Genomic DNA, 21,748 nt, shown 5'->3' on the forward strand with positions numbered 1-21,748 from the left:
CTAAATGCTGGATGCTCATAACTTCTTTGCTAAATGGAGGGTGATAGGGGATCTTTCCCATCCCCCCATTACAGCAGTGATACCAGGAATGCTAGGATATGTTCAGGGACTGTCATTTCAGCTGTAAATACCTTCTGGAGGTCAGACAGTTCAAAGTCCACTGGGATAAAGGAAAAGAGCTTGGATTGCTAATGTGTTGTAGTGAAAAATCATTTTTTTGTATCTATCTCAGGCATTTCTCTAGTGCTTCTTTCAGCTGTGTACAATATATATGTCACAGACAAACTGCATGTATTAATATCACAAAAGCATGGCTTATAGTTATAGTCATAAAGCACAGGCATGACTGCAGAGACTTAATTCCTGATATAAATAACATGCACTAGAGAGTTTTACTAAAGACATGTTAATTTCTAGGCAATAACAATGCTCTTGAAGTTATGACCACTGCAGAAAATGTAAGATAAAAAGCCTGCCATATGTCTTGTCATTGCCCAGAATATAACAAAGCCTTTTCATTTTCCCCTTCTTTTAATCTTTTGTATGCTGGTGTTTTCCTCAGAGCTTGCTAGACTCTTTGGTCAAATACCAGTTTTACTGGCACATACTACTACAACTGCTGATGGGGCTACCCACAGAGACCACACAGAATGTTCGGGGTTAACAAGGCTTTTTGTGTGTGTAAAAATGCATTGCATATTTCAAGATAGCTCTTCTTCTGCATGCTTCTTAGATGGGAAAGGATGAGTTAACAAGAACAGCTGAAAAGTGAAAGAATGAAATACAAACCCATCTTTTCTCATCTAGAAAAATGTTTGCAAGAAAGAAGAGGTTTATTTCCAGGCTGAAATGACGTTCACACCGTGTTTGCTTGGAAACATCTTGCTCTTTCAATGGCATGCTTTGGTTGGTAAACAACCATTAAAATTCTGAGCAGATCTGCATAGCTTGCAGGAAAACCTCTCAAAACAGCTGCAGCCTCCTTTCAACAGATGGGAATTAATAATAGCCTTTGTTCTCCAGGTTCTTCCATTTTTACCCATAAAATGGGTGAAAGCTGCTTTTCCTATACCACTGGTGCCGACAGGAGCATGACCCCTCCTGTAGTGTGAGCTGTGGGTTGAGGATGAGCAGAGGAGGGTGTACGTGGCACCAGCCTCTGTCTTTCCCCTCCCCCTTGCTGGCCCCTGCAGACAACAGTGTGGAGTCCAGCTGATACAGTGAGATGTGGACCCGCTTTCACCCCTTACCTCCCTCTCATCTCTCCTTTAGGTGCATTGAGGATGCTTTTGGTGTCTGCTATATCTCCAGAAGATGTGCATTTGGGACTGAGGGTACAGCTTGGTGCATGGCAAAAGTGCCACAGTAGGCTTGAGGACTTTCAGCAAAAGATGATGGTGTATCACCAGCATGGATGATAGGCTCATCCCTGCTGGCTAAGAGAAGCTGTCAAGTGGTGTGAGGCATTCCTGAGCCCTGGGCATGGAGTCAAGCCCTGGCCTCTGTAGGTGCCTGCACTGATGAGGGGTGAGGGCCTGCACCAGCAGGTGACTCTTGCTGAGCCCCTCTTTATTGACCCAGAATGTATTGTTTTGACTGCCACAGCTACAAATTTCTGCTAAAATGTCTGGCCAGGCCCTTTACCCTATGCTTGATAACTTTGCACTGAATTTTTGCCTCTCCTAATGGAAGAATTTCCAAGTATGTCTCTTGCTTTCCCAAAGACCCAGAGGCTGAGCTGGGTCAACATTTCTGTCACCTGGAGTCACCCCCATCCCTACTGCCTCCCTCCTGCCAAGCATCCCTGTGCCCTGGACTTTTGTCTTTACACTCTCCATGAACTGGGACCCGACTGTTGTAGAAGCCACCAGCCTGTGATGCCTCAAGACAGCACTGCCCCCTGAGACCACACGGCATCGAAAACAAGAGGGAAGCATGTGACATGCAGAGACAAAATGTTCTTGGCTCCCCAAGTTGATGAGAACCTGCCAAAAATCCCTTGGAGATCACAGAGTGCTGCAAAATCTTCCCGTTCAATAGCACTTTCCCACCCTCCCTGTACGGGAGGATAAACAAGCACTGCTCGGCACAGGCTGGGGGAGCGGTGAGGCCTCGAGGGTCTCCTGCCGGCGGGGCGGGGGGCAGAGCGGGGGGGGGGCAGTGTCCCTCACCGGCAGTCGCCGCAGTCCCCGCAGTCCCCACAAGCCCGCAGCAGCAGCCTGCGGCTTCCGCGTACCCCGCGGCTCCGCAGCCCCTGCAGTCCCGCAATCCCCCCGCCCCGCAGCCCGAGGCCCCGCGGTGCTCTCCCCGCTCCCCATTAGAGGGCGCTCCGCCGCCGCCTTTGTTTGGGGCGGTGGCTCCAGGGCGTCCCGGGCAGCCGCCGATCCCAGCTCTTGCTGCCGTGCGAACGCCCTGGCCGCAGTAGCACTGCCACCCGCGGCCTGTGCCGCTTCGCTTAACGAGGTCAGCGAAGTTCTCTGTTACGACTTGTTAGGTGCGTTAAATGTTGTTAATTTGCTTCTGCTGCTGTGTTTAATTTCTGTTTAGGAACCTGAAAGTTAGTGCTTCAGTATTGTGATTACCCCTTCCCTCTGTTTTAAAATACAGAACGAACAAATCTTTCTTGCTGATTAGTAGAATCTGCAGAACACATCTGTGAACGACAAGCTTTCTGTAGTGTAAGCTGCTGAGGTCTGCTGAATGTCTTTCATACTGCCATTTGATTCAAGAGGAGGAAGGCATTTCTCAATCCTTTTTAATTTCAGTAATTTCCTTGCATTGTTTGGAATTGTTTAGACTTCTTAATTTTTTATGTACGTGTTGATGACGTATGCCTCAAAATCTTTTTACTCCAGCTATTGTCAGATGCCCAACTGTACAAGGATGTGAGGTTCTAACTAATTCAGATGGCAGTACTGGAATTGTTGCGGAGAAACAAGAAGAGACTTTCTGCAGGGTAAAATCTCAAAGAGACTGAATTTTCTTTTCTCATTCTCTTTGCCTATGACTGTTCTGATATTATGCTATTTCTTCATACAAAAAAAAAGTCATGGGTTATGAAAATTACAGCCACATGTATCTGCTCTTTTTTTTTCTTTCATAGTGAGATGAAAGCAGGAAGGATGCTTATGCTGCTTGATGATAAGTTGATTGAACTGTCAACTTAAGGACAATAGGAAGCATTTTGATGCAGCAGTGTGACATCTCTGTAACATCTAGCAATACATGTGTATTGTGGACTAGCTAGGGATGTATCCTGTATTACACTTAGTAGGGAGCACCTCCACTTTCCGTTACTAGTGCATGATGTTTTGCAATCAGCTAAGGAAATAGTCTAGAATGTTAGACTTGCAGTATTTTGGGAATGCAAACAGTTGTCAGGTAAAACTGGTTTTGCCTATTTTCTCATGGCCACCAAAGCTGTTGCCCAGACAAGTCCCAGTTGTCCTCTAGATGCGAAAGTCTCCAAGGGATCAGCAGGGGGGCAGTAACCAATTCAGACTGATCACCATCAGCGGCCATCTACTGCTGCTGCTCTTTTCTGATGACTCATATAATAGCCTTGTTTGGTTCCATTTTATAGAAAGAACAAACATTGCCTCAGTGGAAGAAAAAGGGAACAGAAGCAAACTGAAAATGTTTGTACTTTCTAAAGGAAGAAAAAGTCAAGATGTTGTCTTTCAAGGATGACTGTTCTTCGGGTACATTGGTTGGGATGCAATCAGGTACTGTGTCTGAAGTGCACTCAAGATAAATTTAATATCAGTTCATATTAGGCTTCCACTTCTTTTCAGATTCGTAAACATTTAGAGTTTAGACACATCACTTAGCTACCTGAGTCATAAGTTAGTAGAAATCAAAGAAATAAATCCCACGTCCTTGCAAATTCCATCACAAGTGAAAGTATGCATATGGTTTCCTTGTAATCAGTTTACTAAAAGGATAAATATATATGGAAGTACAAAGAGAAGCTTGTATTCTCCCAAGCAGGAAGAATATTAGTTTACTGCGATACATATTCCTATTAACTTAATTGAGACCGGTTAAGTAAACACACTCATAGTATGCTTGCAGTACAGGACACATGTACAATATATAGCTTTTCGGGGACTTATAACTGTGAAAGGTGTTGCAAAACATCTGCTTTGCTTTACTGGAAAAGTCTGTTCACATTTCAGGGAAAAGTCCCAGAAGAAATGGTGAAAGAAGGAAAAACTGTATTTTTTGTATTTTCTGTTCTGCCTTAAAATTAAAGCAAAGAGTAAAACATATGAAAAAAGTTTCACTAGAAAGAATTCTGTCATAAAATGGAAAGTCTGATGGTTCAGGATCAAGAATAATAAAATCAAATAACCCAAACCAGTGAATAGTAGTTGAGTAATACAGGAATCCATGTATATAGAGTAATTAGGCAACTGATGATTTCAAAGAAAAGAGAAAAGCAAAGTGGATTGCCTCCATCAGGACAAATAGAAAGGATTGTAACAGTAAGCTGAGGAAATGGTAGTACTTAGTGCTTGGTAGAAAGTCCATCTCTTAATAAATTGGGATGGAATTTTAACAGAGACTTAGTATGGTTGAAACACTGAACTTGCTTTGCGTTCATCTGAACAAAAATAATACACAAAGTGGATGGGGACAAAAAGAAGCTGTAAATGCAAAAGAAATAACCTAGGAAAAAAAAAGGAATGGCAGCAAAAATATTGAAAATCTAGACGCATATGGGTCACCTGGATGACACACATCCTGAGGTGTTAAAGATGCTGTTTCCTGAATAATTTTCTGTCACTTACAACTATTAGAAAACAGTGGGCAACTGTGGAAGTGCTGAAAGATGGAAGGAAAGGAAATACCACACTCCATTTCTAAAACAGAAGTCAAACAAATTCTAGCAATTCTATCTGGGTATATGGGACCCAGCTCTCCCCAAAAGGTAGAGCCTGTAGGAGCATCCCCTTCCCTTCTTTATCCTCTGTCTGTCCCAGCTCAAGGAAGCACCTCAGCTCCTCAAGACCAAGTTTACCTTAAATTATCCATAAGATTAAGTATAAATGCTTATTTGGATCTACACCCCTGAAAAGACAATAATTTCTGAATATTTCTGAATTCTCAGATTTTTGGCAATGGAAAATGAAAATGCAGATACACAGGAGATGCTAGAGAAAGAGATGAATGGGATATAAATACTATTTTGCTTGATATTAAACATCCGGGATTAGCACAGCAAAATGCAGATGATCTGAAAACGAATAGAGTGAAAATATATTGGTGCAGCGTATCACAGTTTCAGGAGTAAAGCCAAAAATCTGCAGGATTAAAAAAAAACAACCCAAAATAACCCTATTCCTCAGGCAAGATGGTATTGATTTTGTCTTTTGTGTGCTGAATAAACTGGGGAGGTACAAAAGAAATAATGAGATTCATTTGCTATTTTTAATATGCAGCAATGAATTTTAGTCCCTAAAGTGCCTCAGCGGGTGAAGATGTGATTGTGGAATAAAGAGAGCCATGGAAATTCAAAATGATGAACAGCTCAACAAAAACTTACAATCTACTGGCATTATGAAGAATATCAGAATATTATTAATTGTGGTAATTTTTTCCCTGTTTCAAGAGAGCTCTTCTCTTTTGGGAATGTAAATATACTTGCTGCAGCTTTATTAAAGGGTTTTCATAAACTAAGTTTCATTAAAGAGAAGATCTGCAGCATTTCATCATGCCTCTAATGTCTGATTTGGACAGATCAGCTCCTTAATCTAAGCTTCTGATACTTGTGTAGCCCTGATTCAGGGAAGCATTTATATTCAGAAGCAGCCCTTACACAGACACAAGTGATTTTCTAAATGGGAAAGGCCTCAAAGACATATTTAAATTCTTGCTTGGCTCAGGGGTTGCTTGCTGTCTTTTGTGATGCTGTGAAACAGAAACAAAAGTGATGATTACTGAGGTATGAGCTGTGAACTGTAGCAGTTCCAGTTGGAGAAGCCCTGCTCTCTGAGCTTCTGACTTAATAATACTTAATATTATAATAATACTTAAGTATCTGTGACCCTGCTTTTACTAGGTTTGTTTCTTTTTCTTCCTTGAGAACCTAACAGTGCATAAAAACCCCAAATCCAACCAAAACCAAACAAATAACTCATACCAAAACTAAGGGCAGACACACAAATTTTGAGTTCAGCTGTTGAGTAGAAAGGAGTATCTCCAGGTCTGTCTTGGGAGAAATTATATCTTGTGGGAATAACACTGTTTCATGTGAGGAGACTTTCATTCAGCAGCGCTTTACTCCCATGGAATAACTCAGGTGATGTCTGCAGAGCAAGATTTACCATCCTGGAAATCCAAAATTCCCTTTTTTCACCGCAGGCCAGGGTGAGGCAGGGAGGGTCTCCCTGGTGGTTCAGGCTGCAGTCTGCGTAGGAGCACCCCAAGGAAGGGGGGTTTGGCCTGCTTTAGAACATGGGGAAATACAGGGACACCCAGATGTGGGGCATGAAGCTGCCCCATTGCTGAAGGCCTGCAGGGGAGGGATGCAGGGCCAAGGAGTGCAGTGAAGTGGGAGCACTTCTGCTTCTGCCTCTCCATTTTCCCTTGCCTTGTCATCTCCTCCTCAAAGTGTTTCTCCCTCAGCCCCCGCAGAGTCACAGGAAACCTCACCCACTCTACTTATTTTTGCCTGTTGGCATGTGGGCAGGTATACCTGTGTGCCTTAGCTCAGCACTGCATCATGGAGCAAGCACTTTTGTTCAGAGTTCTTTTTAAAGCTATTAAAATTAAAAAAAAAAAAAAGAAAAAAAAAACAGAAAAAAAGAAGAAAAAAAAACATGCACCCTAAGCCTGAATAAGCAGCATTTCTGTCATCTGTTGTCATGACACACAGCTGACGTGGGAACACGGCAGTAAGGCTGACTGCTATATGGGTTTAATTTTGGTGCAGAAATTTGCTAGAAGAAGCTTTCAAAAATATCTCTGGGTGGGAGGAAAACAGGTGGGTGCTGGTTTTGTGTATGAAGCAAGAGGAAATAGTTGTCAGTCTTACCTAAGCATTACTCTCCGTCCATCAGCCCTTTGGTACCCTCACTACTCAACGGGGGAAGTAAATGGTACTATCTCTTGGTGCTCCTCTCTCCTTTTACTTCTTGAGAAGGTGCTGGTGAGCCATAGAGTGCAGGAAAACTTAGCATGGGGTGACTGAATAGAACCATGGTTGTCTTGGTCAGAACAACGCACCCTCCCTGTGTGGTTTCAGTAAAGATGTCTATACGGGAAGGCAATCGTTCATTGGAGCCAAACGCCACTGAAATCCACTCAGTAGAGGCTTCTGTGCCAGTAGCATCTAAAATGACAGCTGACATTGGAGACAGGTGGTGAGTAGTGTATGGTCTGTAGGGACTCCTAGGCTAACCTAATTTCTGTGGTTGTCCATGTAGGTGGGTGTGTGTACTCAGTTCACCCTGTTGTTCAGGTGGTCCATTCAGCCCTGTGTACCTATGCGACATACACACTTTTGTTTCAAAAGTGTCTTTTCTGTCCCTCTTAATGTACCTAGGTAAGTCAGACCTAGTCTCGTTTTTAGACACTCCTGAGCTATCACAGCTTCCACTGGATATGAAAGAGTGCAGGTGTTCAGAAATATTCTCTAAAAATCACTATGCTAACCTATTTGAAGTTCATTTTCTTTTACTGCAATTACTTGCTATTAGTACATTTCTCATCTGTTAGTCATCTTGACTAATGACTTTACTCATCTGTACTAGTTTACTCACCCATTTCAATACTTTCCTAGATCACAGGAACATTTTGTGACTTAATTAGTCAGTTAGAAGCTTAGAGGTCTTTGAATGAAAAGTGTTATGTCTTATAGGAGCAAAATACTATGATTACATGTCTGAAAACCATAATTTAGTACAGGGACTTTTTTTCTCCTCCATGGATGTTTGGACATCCATGATGACTATGATAACTAGATAACCATAGTGGCAAAACTGAAACCCCCAACAGTGAGAAGTTTGAAAGAGGACATCCAGTGTTGCAAATTGGTAGTGTGTACTGAGATGGAGGCAGAAGAAGAAAAGGAAGAGCTTGTTTGGAGAGGTGGTGCACTGGAACAGAAGGACATGTAAGTCTGTGTGAGGAGAGTAATTCAGAGTGCCTCTTGTGGAGTAAAGCTTGCATCTAATGTAGTCATAAAGCCAAGGGAACCTATAGCATTTTACTTTGTCCCATTTTCATTGTGTTTCAACTCATTCTGAAAATCTGGCTTTTCCCATACCCGTGCCTCTGTTTCCCCAATGTGTGAAATTGTCTCTTTAGGGGTCCCGAAGGAGAAACCTTGGTGAGTGGAAAATTTGATAGCAATATATCCTTTGCAACTTAGCTTTTTGGTTTTGGTCCTGTCTCTTTGTACTTCTTTGATTCTCCTGCTGCTTTCAGTTTCCAGCCTCTACATTGAATATCCTATAATGTGCTCAATAAAATTGAATAGTTTCCACTTAGAATTCTAAAAATGGCTTGCCATTTCCAGAAAGTGACAGTATCAATATTATGTTCAGTCTCTTATGCAAATTGCCACCCTGTTGCTACTTACAAAATCATCTCATATTTCTCTGAAATCAGGCTCCACATTCTTCCACTCAGATGCTCTGGAACTCCTGACCTTCCTACTGAAGGTGTGCAAACCATTGGCATTCACCTTGGTGCTGTCCAGAGTGGATCTTAATCATATAAGTTTATATGAGTGGTATGAACAGTCATCCACTGGGGAACTGCTCTTGCTGTCCTCCCCTTTGCACATTAAGAGAAAAAAAGAGAACCAGTATAGTTTGTCTGAATTCTTGTCACATTTTTTTTTCTTTTCTGTCTTCTATTTTTGGTGTCCTTTCTTTTCCTGTCTAAATTCTAGAGAGCTGGGAAAAAAATCAGTACTGAGTTTGTCATTGGGGAAATATAGCCATCTGGGAAAAGTATAAGCTCTGGCTGTAGGGGTGATCTAGCTTCCCATGCTAAACAAAGACACTGATTTTCTCTTTCTCCTAGTTATTGCACTTAACATAATTTTTTCAAGCCACCTTGAAAAAACAGCCTGGAATAGCATTCTTCCTATACAAACAACTCTATCTTTAGTAGAAATATGGCTTTCCTTTACGTGAGTAGCAGCCATGTGCTCTCAGTCAGAATACCCTAAATGAGAAAGGACTCAATTACATTCTTAAGAAGCACATTTTCTTTGTAGACTGTCTGCTCCAAACTGAAGACAAAATGACTGAAGACAGCAGATGTCTCAGAGATATAAATGCTCGCCAACCCTGAATCAAAGTCCCATCATAGTTGAATACCCTGCTGTATAGAGACAATATTGACTGTCTTTGTGTTTGTTTGGTTTTTGCGTAGGGGGTTGAAAATGCTAGTGAGGTTTAAACACCTCTTTAGAGTCATTACAAGATATTGTGCAAATACAGTTATTTTTCCCTGGTAAGCAGGCATGAAATGCACATTTGCTTATCAGAATGGAACAGTTCCAGGGGAGGCCTTGATGTCTGTCAGGTGAATCATCTAATCTCCAGATTTAATGTATTGAACTGGGTAAATAAGTAACTTTTTGGAGATGTCTAAATATACATTTCCCTGAGAGGGTAATGTGCTGGTTTAGAGGTAAACCAGCAGGAGAAATGAATAACTCAAAAGAGATTATAAATCGGAGTTACAATTTAGTAAAAATAATACAATAAATACAATTATACAGACAAACAATTGGTTTTAACCCACAAAACCCAGATGTATAACCCAGCACCCTGGGGCGTGAACAGTGGTGTTCGTTGGCCCCCGTGCTGAGCCCCACATGGTCCCCATGAGTCCAAGGTAAGAGAAAAGGAGGACGTTGGTGAGAGTGCTGGTTGCAGTCTGGTCAAGGGCGGTGATCGCAGTCTGATCAAGAGTGGTGGTTGCAGTCCGGTCGAGGTTCTGGTCCTCCTCTGGATCTGACGAGTAGGCCCAGAAGTCCCAAGACCCCAAGGTTATATACACTCAAGTTCGAGTGGAAATGCCCAGTACCTCCCCCAGGGCGGGGAGTTCCACAATGGGCAATTATGAGTCGTGAGATATTTTTGGAATCCTTGGTGGCCCATTAGCAGACATGACCCCTAGGCTGGGCGTGGAGGTGCTAATGACTCCCTGGAGGGGAGTCATCGCACCTGAGTCACTGGTGTGAGAATAGGAACATCCTCCTATCTCATAGGCTTCCTAACATCCAGCTTATAGCCTGAGGGGTCAGGTGTGCTCTGAGCAGCTGCTGCAAATGGTCTATTGTTAACAGTTCCTGGGAAATGACACAGAGGGTGTAGAATACACAGTTTGGGTTACATCCACACAGTGATGAACTGGTTCCGGCTGCTCTAACTAGGACAAGTAAATAAATCATTCTTATATGAAGATTGCTATTTTGTTTAAAAGGTATAAACACCTGAATAAATAATTGTGATATAACCACGTGGTGAACACACTAAACATACTTATTTCCAACATTCTTCAGTTCAGTAAAGATGCTTATTGCCAAGCTGCATCAGCCATTTAAGCTTTAATAATCTATCATAAGGTATTTTCCCCACCTACTTAAGAAAAAAAGAAAAGAAACAAACTTTACAGTCAACAAAACAATCATACCTCTTAAGAGTGTTTGTTATAATATAACCTGACAAAAATAATGAAATAAAATGCAAAATCAACTCTGTATCCTTAATTCACCCCTTTGTGCTTTTCCTTGATATCATGCAGAAGAACACAGCCATTTTTGCTGTGAATCTTTGTGACACTAAGCTTCCCAGCTGCATTTTCAATATGACTTATTCTGGCTGTTAGCTGCCTCCAGAACTGTTACGATAAGTCATCTAGTCCATCTCTGCCAAAGTGCAATTAATCCCTACTGGACATTTGCAAGGGCTTATCCCACCTGTGTAAATGCCCTCTGTAAGCTGGCTTTCTCTTTATCTTTGCTTTATTATTGCATTATTTTTCTCCCTAGGAATATGTTAAAAAGATAGATTTGATCAGGATCTTTCCCCCGATTTCATTAATTTTATACTAAAAAGGGTGTTTGGTATTTCCCTGCAGCTGCATGATGTCCTTTGCTGTATTTACCTTTCTGTCCCAAAAGCTAGCATCTGGAAACATCTCTTCTCTGACTCTCTGGAGCAGGGCAAGAAGTACTGCCCAGCCTTTGACCTCAGTTTTGGGATGAGTCCTTTACCTCCACTTTCCCCTTGCAGGGCTGTTGTGTTTTGCCACTTGCTTGTGAGTATGATGTCCTTAGTTTATCTACCTGGCTGGGCTCCTTCAGTTCCCAGCGCCAACAGGCTTAGTGTTAAAATCCAGCCAAGGTTTATTCTGAAAGTGGTTTGAGGTCCGATACTGTCCATCTCTTTCTGCCTTTGTTTACAGCTGCTACCTTAAAGATCCTGACTGAATTTGAAAACCCTTGTGATGACTTGAACTGAAGGCACGTGCCTAGGGTACATTTTTTCTCTGAAAAAACATTCAGGCTATTTTGCATTTGGAATCTTTTCCCACAGCAGGGCATCTGAAGACCCCAAACAACTTTTGCCTCACCAGCCCCAGCAGCCTTGTCCCTTCCTGACCCGGGTTCTTCCCTGGGAAGCACACATGACATAACTTGGTTGTGATTGGTGCTGGTAGCGTCTTCACAACTGGCTGCTGCAATGGTTTACAGGTTCTGAGAGAGGCACAGATGCTCAGAAAAGATCGTGTATGGCAGAATCACATGCGGCCATGTCAGACCAAGCCTAAGAGAAATTTCCTGCCTTGCCCGTTTTGGCATGTAACCACGTGTCCAGGCCACTTCTTTCTCAATTAAGCAAGCGAATTTTCACCTTGCTCTCTGTGTTCTCAGTGATTTTTCCCTCCTGAATTTAATTTTTCCTAAGTTGGGGTGGGAGAATAGAAGGAAGAAGCAGTGAAGGTATTTTCAGAACTTTTATTTTCATTGATGTCTAATATGTAAATTATGAAGAACACTAGTGGAAATATATTTATTAAAAGTAGGTAGCAGTATGACTTGGTACAGCCAACCATCAAGAAACAGATGATGGCATACCACTGTAGAGTCCACTCTGTTGTTATGAAGCTGGGAATAAAATGTAATATTTAGGAACAGCCTTTAACATTATTTTATTTCCCTAACCTTTAACTGTGATGTGAAACTGAGCTGGGAAGGAACTGCTTATTAGCCTTGCTAAGGGTATTGTTCATGGCAATTCTGAACAGCTTTGCTGTCATCCAGAGGACTGAACCAGGCAGAGGCTGATTTTGGAGACTGTGATGAAGCAGAATCAAGCTGCAGTTCTTTAATATCGCTTGAGTCTGAAAACAAGTATCTGAAGCTCAGATTCTCAATTATTTCATATTTATAGAGAATTTTGCTTGGATATCTTGATTTTACTGATAGTACAAATATTTAAATGCTAAACACAAACACTTACATTGCTAATAATAATATAATGACAAAAGGAGAATAAAAGAACTGATCTATCTGTCCTTACTTAGACAACTGAGCATGTTTTTTTCCGTTTGTTATCTTACATCTTTTAGTGCTGAGCAGACAAGAGTAATTCATAAGCATTTGCTTCATTATTTACTTTTTTAGAGCACAGTAGCCTCCCCATTCTGCATGTGCGTAAACCAAAAACAGAGGCAGTGCCTATTTGTCTAGCATTCAGATAACTGAAGCAGGAGCCAGGCTGCTTTCTCTGACACAGGTGTAGAGCAGAACAAAATTAATTTCAGCAAGCCAGTGCCAAAGAGCACCACAGGTGGGAATATCACCATTTTCCAGCCACTTCTGGTTACACTTGCATTGTGATCTGGACCTAGTCTATGCAGGGACAGGACCTGCAGGAAAGTTAATAAATTTCTCCTTTAAATGTGTTGGTTAAATTGCATTACCTCACTCAGGTGACTTTTTTTTTTATTTCATTTAAAATAGGCTTTAATTCTGTTTCTTTTAATCCACTTTGCAATGTAATATGGTTTACCTGATCCAATTTAAATCCACACCTTGAATTAGCTCAGTTTACCTTTCCTCAGCATCCCCTCGTAGGCAGGACCTAATTTTGTCTTCTAAGTCTTGAATCTGTATTCCCCACATAGGCAGGTCCTTATTTTGTCTTTTAAGTCTCGAAGCCGTATTCTACCCTCTCTTCTCAGCGCCAGTGGGAGATTTCTGTGCTTTGCAGATTGCTACATGCCCTGCCATCACACAGTTAATATAACCAGCTGTTAAAAAGGTCTATGATATTAGGAGCTTTTGCCTATACAGAGTTACTTAAAAACATGGTGATTAAAAACAATGTGTGAAGGAACAGGCAGAGATAATAATTCACAGAGTAACAATTATGAAATTGTGGAGTAATTATAGCCTGCAAAACCCAAAAAACCAACCTGTGGGACTTGTGGCAATTTCCTTAAGGTGAGGGACTGAAAAGAGGGTGTGAATATGGGCTTTTAAAAATTGTTTTCTTGGCACAGGGTGTGGAGGATGTGGGTTTGCACTTGGTGGCAGTGCTGTCCTGCCCTGCCAGCAGCCCCGGTGGCCTGGGCTACACTGCTGCCTGCAGAAGACATGGAGAGACATGGAGAGAGATTGATGGCTCTGCCCCCACCAGGGGCTAATAACCTGCCTAATATTGTTTTACTAATTAATTTTAAATATTGTTCCTCTGTTCTGATAGAGCTCTGATGTTTTAGAGCTTTGATTTCTGTCTAAAGGACTCTTTAAAAAGAAAAAGATGAAAGGAGCTAGTGGAAATGGGTGAAAATGTTTGTAGTTATTATAGTAAGTCATCTCTGTTATTCAGAGTCCCTTGAGAGTAAGGATAGATGGTAGAAGGGAAATGGATGGGATATCTTAGGTCCATACTTGGTATTTAATTTCTACCTGGCACAACACTGCCCCTCATGACCCTATTTTTTCCCGCCCTTCTTCTCCTTCCTTTCTCCTTCCTTTTCTTTGTCCTCCCCTTTCTTTCCCCTTCCCTTCTTCCCAAGTAGGCTGTACTCCTGCAGGGGAAATGCCGTGACGTTCCCACTCTTATCTTTGATATATTGAAAGCAAGGAAACACCTCAGCCTAACAGCAAACACCCATTGCCAAGACATTTATTGATTCTCCCTTCAGCTCTCCAAAAGAACAGGACAACTGCTGCTGAAGGTCAGGTTCATTGCAAGGTTAGCTGTCAATGACAGCATCAGAAACCACAGGTTGCTCTCAAAATGAAGCTCTGGTCCTTATAAGACTCACCAAAATTATAAAGGTGAGTATACCAGACCTGAGCTGTTGCCTCTCCTTCAACAAAACATGCATAGCACTGTAGGCGTTGAAGGGGAAATAAAGTGTCCTTCAAATGACCTGTGCAATGGGAATCTTGCATTTAGATAGTGTCCTTACTGACTGTGCTAGTAACAGCTGAGAGTCCTCTAGCACCTCTCCAGGATGAACTCACTGATGGCCTTGCAGCATATGGTGACACAGACCTACTCGTCCTTCTTATCTACTGGAATAAATGAGAATGAATGTGGTGTGGTCAAGTCTCGCAATTATATTATGAATTTCATAGCATCATATGTTTTTCTCAGTGCTTCAGTCTTCATTCACATGACATGTAGAGAAGCTCATCTCTGTTCTTTCAAAGGGAATGTGTGGCTTTTCCACTTTGTGTGGAACAGATTGAAAATGTGAAAAACAGAGGTTTTGATTGCAGGAAACAAACTTCTTCTGTTTGTCTAGGAAAATGCAAGGCACTTTAGTCTTGTGATTTTTGCAGGCCTCAGAGACCACTGGTCAAGATTAGTGGAGTTGTCTCTGTTTCAGCTGCACAGACACATTTTTAGCATAATGGAGTAAGATGTGCGAGACTCTGGAGCTGCTCCCTCAAGGTGCATTGGTTGTAATGTGCTCTGGTGGAAAGAACTGTGTAATCAGAGAATAATAATATTGGCACTAAAAAAGAAAAGGTGGGTCAAATCTGACCATGTGTAAGTACAAGATGGAAATAGGAAGCTTGGTAAAAATGAGAGTGGAGAGAATCTGGAAGTTCCTTGTAAAAGCAGCAAGAGAGGGAAGTTAAATGGTTTTTAAATGCACTTGTTCCCCAGAAGAAGGTGAGGTTCACCAGACCAGACACAGCGATACGAGGCAGATCTATATCTACTCATAATTGGAGATTGATTATGCACCATGCAAGTTCATACTCCATTCTAGGTGCAGAGGTTAAATATTCAATGCTCAAATGGTCCAAAAGCACACAAATCATCTCCTTACCATGACACACAGTGAAAGATGAGGCTGATGTGGTTTCTGTGGCTGCCTGGTACAGTTCATGCAGCAGCAAACATTGTTCAGGGATATATCTATCGACAGAAATGAGCTTCATTGCTTTTACAGTTCAGTGGAGCTCCTGATCAGCCCAATCTCAGTAACGAGCAAAGGCTGTGAAATAACTCGTGTCCTCTATTAGAGACAAACAAGCAAGAACACCACCACTTAAGGAAGCAATATAAATAATGAATGAGCAGAGAAATATGGTCCTTTCTGACAGAAATGATGCTGGTTTTAATTTGTGTTTATGGCACCTAAAGTAATGGGCACATGAAATATGCATGGAGAGAGAGAGAGAACCGGGAAAAAAAATCCCCGCAGAACTCAACCACAATCTCCTGGATCCCAACCAAAACTTGCAATGGGAAAAATGTAATGAGGTAAAAAGAAAGCTCCTGTAGGAAGAGAAAATAACAAACACTGGAAAAATACAGGGCATGTCTTTCTCTGCTGCCAGCTACACTACTAGGAAATCAAAATACTTTTTAGGAAATGAGCTCAAAGTGTAAGATTGCCTAGTGAGACAGTCTTTAGCATTTGGTATAATGAAGTCAAATCTTCATGGGGGGAAAGATAGTGTTTCAGTGCTGCTTGTGTACAGAAAGTCCTTGTTTAAAATATCTGAATCCCTCTTTCAGGACTCATTCAAGGTGGCTTTCTTCTAAATATAAGAATAATATGCCATGAATCGGATTAAAATAATGATGGGTTCATCATCTTGAATCTTTCTCTGGAAAAGTAGGTTAAGTTTAGTGAATTTTTTTCCTGAAAAACATTTTAGAAATTTGTAAAGTAAGGACTAAAATGATTTTAGCTTTCATAGCTGAAATTACTTCTTCCTGGACTTTTTAAAATTTACAAGATCTACAGAAGTGTTTATGTGTCTGAATATGATGAGTAGGGCTGTAAAACTGTACATTTTTTTTTCAATTGAGCTGCTGAACAATAATGTCCCAAGCCTGCAATCAATCAGACTGATTAGAGGATGTTTTTTTTCCTAGAACAATAGTGCCAATATTTTTGTCTGAGCTTGGCCATAGAATGCGATTGCCCGAAGTAGCACATATGATTTTCATCCCAGGAAACAACACACTTTTCAGCAGTGCTTGAAGTGGAATGGGATTATGTACTTGAATTGAAAAAGTGGATTTTTCTAAATTAATTTTTCCAGCAAAGTGAAATGGAAGCATAAATTTCAGAACAGGACTTCTACATATTGTAACAAGACTCTTGTACTTTCTCTTCAACAATTGCCTAAAGCCACGGGGCTAGAGCACCCCTGCATGTATGTGACCTATCTATCAAAATCGCATCTCCAAAGACTGTCTTATCCATCAAGATGTTATAGTTATGGATCATGGAAAGGCTGTACTGAAAATGGTTGGTTCCAAAGGAAGTGAAATTCTCTGGGTAGGTGAAAGGTTATAATAAAGAGAGAAAGAAAAAAAAGCTCCATAACAAGAAGAAAGTCAGAGACAAAACTTGCTAAGGGTAAAGATAACAAGAGAGTAGATGTCCTGATTATCAAGTGTCCATCACTGAGATGGTAGAAGAAGTCAGAGGGCAATTTCTGTCCAACATGACTTTGGCACAAACAGTTCTTCAGGATCATGACATTAACAGGCATGTGGGCAGAAGATGAAGGAGGGTGCTTGCAGTTCCCTTTCAGACCACTGGTTCAGTGAGCTAATGAAATGACCCTACTGCTTGAGAGTTCACGAAAGTAGTCAAGTTGTGGGATTGCCCTAGCAGTACTTGTCTGAATTAATGTAACATCTAAGTTAGAATGGTGCTGTGATTGTCAGTGCCCAGCTTACAGGGTGTAGAGAGTCTTTGTATAAATCCTAAGTATGTTTGCTTCCTCCTTGGTTGAAAGATTTTGTCTATACAGAATGGAAAAGCATCAGGAGTCAAGAGTGAGCAGAGTTGTATTGGACACAAGAGAGCGCAGGTGGGCGATGAGTGCAAGCCTAAGCTTACCTGGTAGTTTTGGCTGTTTCAGGGCTCTGGTGACTATACTGACAGGTGAAAGTGGAAGAGTTCCTTTGTGTTCTGTTACGTGACCCTAAAAACACATTTGCATCTATCAATTTTTTTTTCTCAAAGAGGTACTTTAAGTACTCATGAACTATTGTGTCATTTTTGTTTCAGTTGAAAGTCCTCTGCACATCCCATCTGAATCTGCTGAGAAGTCTGGCCACTCAATACCTGCATTTTCCAAAGAATTTGCTGAAAGATGAAACACAAACCGGAAAAAGATCCATCTCTAGTGACAAAAGCATTTGTTTGCAAGAACTTCTCACAAATGGCACAAGAATTCCTTGTTAATGTCTTTGGGTCAGATCCTTACATGATACACGTTAGATTTTATCTCTATATAACTCAGTCTTTCTCTTTTATTGATGTTTCAGAGATTCTCTTTGAAGTGCCTCCATTTGCACAAAAAATGGACTGAGGCTATAGCCATGCCAAAATGTATCAACAGGATATAGACTTGGATCTTGAGCTGGTGGAAGTCAGTGTATCTCCATGATTTAAATGGTTTATATAGGCATTAGCTGGCATGAAACACATATGAATTTCAGCAAGGACAAAGGAAGAGCTCAGCATTCCTGCGCAAGGACTCCCAGACAGAGATTTCTCATTCTCACCTGTTTCTTTTTCAAAACAGTCCTCAAAATCCATTTGGTGACATTCAGCAAGTCCTGGATGACAAGCATTCTATCAGAAAAGCCTCAGCAAGCCTGAAATTTACTGAGTAGGTAAGGAGGGCTGTGAGGAAGAGCCCTTGCCAGGGCATAAAGATGGGAAGCATAAGCGGGGAAAACTGTTCTTTCCTCACATGCTGACTTTTGACTATGGATTTCGTACTCAAAGGCCTTTTGAGCAGAAGTGCAACATAAATGAAAAAATCCCAAACTACTGGTAGAAATTTTATGTGCCCCTTAGTTGTTCTTCAGAAGGATCTCTGTACAATGAGCATGGATCAGACCTTACTAAGGGAGATATATGCCTTATGTGATAAGGCAGGCGTTACCATGGACCTGCAGGACTAGGCCCTGTCCTCCCCCCCCACTCGCCTCCACACTCACAGTAAGTTGGTTCTGACCCATATCAGTAATTCAGTGAGATTTGGATCCAGTGTCTCACAACTGTTTCAGCTTAATACTTTTCAGACAGAGCAAAGAAGTAAATAGACACCACAGCACCAGTTGTATCACGCACAACTCTAAAATAAGCAGATCTTTCTTTGATAAATCACTTGAATTATTTGAATTTTGGCCATGAAACTGAGTCTTTGTGGAAGAAATTACTTTTTCTTTGCAGTGTGGAGACAGAATTTCCTAGAACATGGGCAGGGCAAGAGCTAAAATCCCTGATGAGTATTATTAAGGACATTGTTATGAAATATAATTCTTTGTAGTTCTTTGGAGGAAGGATTTTCATGCCACAGAGATTGTACTATTTAAACAGCTATTTTAATAAAAGCACATCCAAATGTATCTGTTTCGCCAGTTTTCTCTCCTCTTTTATGGAGCAGGAAGTTTGAGAATATATGGTTTTTGAAAAGCCTATGTGGAAATTGCACTAAAAGGACTTGCTTTGAAGTAATGGCATTCTTATATTTTATCGTACTGAAGTAATGAATTGAAACACAAGGTTTCACTTCCATATGTTGATTCAACACAATTTGCTTCTCAAACATTTCTTCTACCATCACAAAAATCAGAACATCAGTAACATCAGAAAATACCAGCACTGTCCCCCAAAATACAAAATGTCTGTGTGATCCCATTATCACTGGGAAAATGTTCTAGTGAAAAGTATTAGTCATAGTCAGAGTTCTTAAAAAATTTTTCCCATTGACTTTAACTCTTTATTACTTGCCAGGAGAGGAAATTTTACTTTTTTTTTTTTTTTTTTTATCACAAAATCTTGTATCACAGTTCTTGCTCCAGTTATGTGCAGAGAAAATTTTAAATGTAAAAACATCAAAAGTCTGCTGAGGTTCTGGAGTTTACTGGGGAAAGCTGACCTTTTGCATGTGGGATGCATGTATCACACAGAAATTTCAGATCGGCACCAACTTCAGCACTGATTTTTTTCGGTTCAGCTGCTGATTGGCCATAAGCTACACTAAACCTACCAAATTCATTTCCCAAACAGGCCCAAGTGACTGTCCCTGACTCCATGCAACTGCAAGGATGTGAGGTGTACACACTGCCAATTTCATCATGCCTTCTCCCTAGAAACTTGCTTGGCATTAGGCAGCTTATGACTATCAAATATTTATCCTGTTGTCAGAAGACAAAGCAAGGGCTAATTGATATTTTCTCTAGCAGAGCCCAACAGTGTAGGCTCTTTGATAAACAGTGAGAGAGTTTCCTCAACACTTCAAGGAATGGAGCTTCTCACCCCAGTGTCTTCTTATTTATCAAAAGCCCCATTCATCTACACAAGGTTGTCATGCCATGAGAAGATACTTGCCTACAGACTGGAAAGAGAGGCACACCATGCAGGAGAGCCACCCTCACTGGCCAGTGACTGACCTTCAGAGTCGTCCTCTGAAGCCACAACAGAAGGGGAAGGAACAGTGTTAGGACCCAAAATGTTTTGAGCTAAGATAGAAAGCCACCACAGTCTCTGGAAAAAGGATGCTAACAGCAGCTCTGGCTGAGGGCTGGGAAGAAAAGAGTGTTTTCTGTGATTGTCATGGTGTGATGGTACTTTTGATCCAGGACAAGTCAGAGGTCACACAGAAAATAAACAGAAAAACCCCAATAAAAACTCCACAAGCTAAACCAAACCAAACCACATTAAAATAAGGTTCAGTTTGTTCGTATTTTAACGTGGTTGATTGATCCAGCAGGTCCTTCCAACAAGATTTTTGCTGCACAAAGAGCTTCGGGCATCTAAAGAAATAAGGGGTTGGGGCCTGGAAATGGTTAGTTAAAACTTTGGCTCTTTCACCACCCTGTGCATTTTCCTGCTGGCTGATTCATGTTGCAGTGCCTCAGATGGTTCATCAGTGAGGCAGAGCAACAGCAGTGCCCATGTAGAAATAGTAATCAGGTGAATAGAAACATGTTCCTAAATATGTAGAATATTAACAACTGAAAAGAGTAAATACAAAGGAGAAAAATATGCTTATTTTTATGGTGTAGTGGCTATGTAAAGGGCTAGGTTCTCTGCTAGCTAAGAAATACAGCTCTTAATGACTTTTTGAGGTAAGGTTTTAAATTAGTTGCAAGATGGCAGCTGTAGGTGATAGTCATCTGCATATGTATTTGTATATTTGAAGATTATGGTAAATTACTTGGGTTTGATGCCTGTGTTTGAAGGCTACTTAAGGGGTGGGTTGACTGTAACGTGGAACACAAAGGGATAGAGTTGTTCTGTCCATGGGGATTGTATCGGGGGTTAATTACGCTGATACTTTTGGTCTGTGTTTGGCCCAGCCACCTGTAAAAGTTTTGTTCTTTCCCTGCCAAGTTATGAGAAAACAAGCACTGATAAAACGGGAACTTTGTCCTTGAAGGGAGTTTTTGTATAAACTATATTTAATTGGTGTTCTGTGATTGGCTAATCATTCTCCAAGGACATTTGAAGGAGAGACTGAAGAAGAGATGCTGAAGTAACACCCCCAGACTCATTTGGAAAAGACCCCCCCTGAGTGCACTACGCAGGTGCAGGGAAAGCCACACATGTGCAGAAGAGATGCACGTACATAACCGGGAGGTGGGACTGAGGGCCTCGGGCTGGGCGGTGATGACCACACCTGCCTAAGTTGAGGTCACTCAGTTAATTGTATAAAAGCAGATAGCGCTTTTTTGGAGGAGAGCTAGCTTCACATCAAGGACAATGTTGCCTTTTGGTGGGAATGCCTGCTGGTTTGTGAACTTACTGATTTTCCAAGGATGCAGCTTCTGCTATGGGTAATTATAGGAATTCTAGGTCGGTAAGATAACTTTATGGGCAACAGCTCGGTGACTGGGTAGGTCGTGCTGGGGGCTTGTTTCTTTTCTCCTTCCTCTTTTTTCGGTTTGTTCATTTGGTGAGCCACCTCTTGGTAATAAATATCAGTTTTGTTGAGCTTTCAGTGATGTCATGATTTCAGGTTTCAGTATGTCCAAACCCCTCCCTAATACAGGGATATAACTCCAAATCTGTGGCCAGCTATTCTGAGGGGCTTTGCAAAGCCAAAAAGAAATGAAAAATGCAGTTGAAGAGATGTCACTCTTGATCAGTGCTATGTGAAGTTCAGCGCAGGGTTGTGAGCACTATTCCTTACCCCTTAAGAAAGGTCCCTGCTGTCCTCCTAGACATAAATCTTCTTTAACGTGAACTACACTTTGGGACAGCT

At 41.4% G+C, this 21,748-nt stretch overlaps 1 long non-coding RNA gene across 1 annotated transcript; it reads left to right on the forward strand.

The window, feature by feature from the left end:
• Positions 1–2,240: 2,240 nt before the first annotated feature.
• Positions 2,241–18,887, forward strand: LOC113993566. Its single transcript, XR_005563181.1, has 4 exons — positions 2,241–2,494; positions 2,856–2,956; positions 3,584–3,725; positions 17,536–18,887. It is a non-coding gene; the product is annotated as an uncharacterized LOC113993566 (long non-coding RNA).
• The last annotated feature ends 2,861 nt before the right edge of the window (positions 18,888–21,748 follow it).

Source organism: Pipra filicauda, unplaced genomic scaffold (genome assembly GCF_003945595.2).
Source record: "Pipra filicauda isolate LSUMZ 115617 unplaced genomic scaffold, ASM394559v2 scaffold191_size1418713_pilon, whole genome shotgun sequence".
In the NCBI taxonomy this organism is placed as follows: Eukaryota; Metazoa; Chordata; class Aves; order Passeriformes; family Pipridae; genus Pipra; species Pipra filicauda.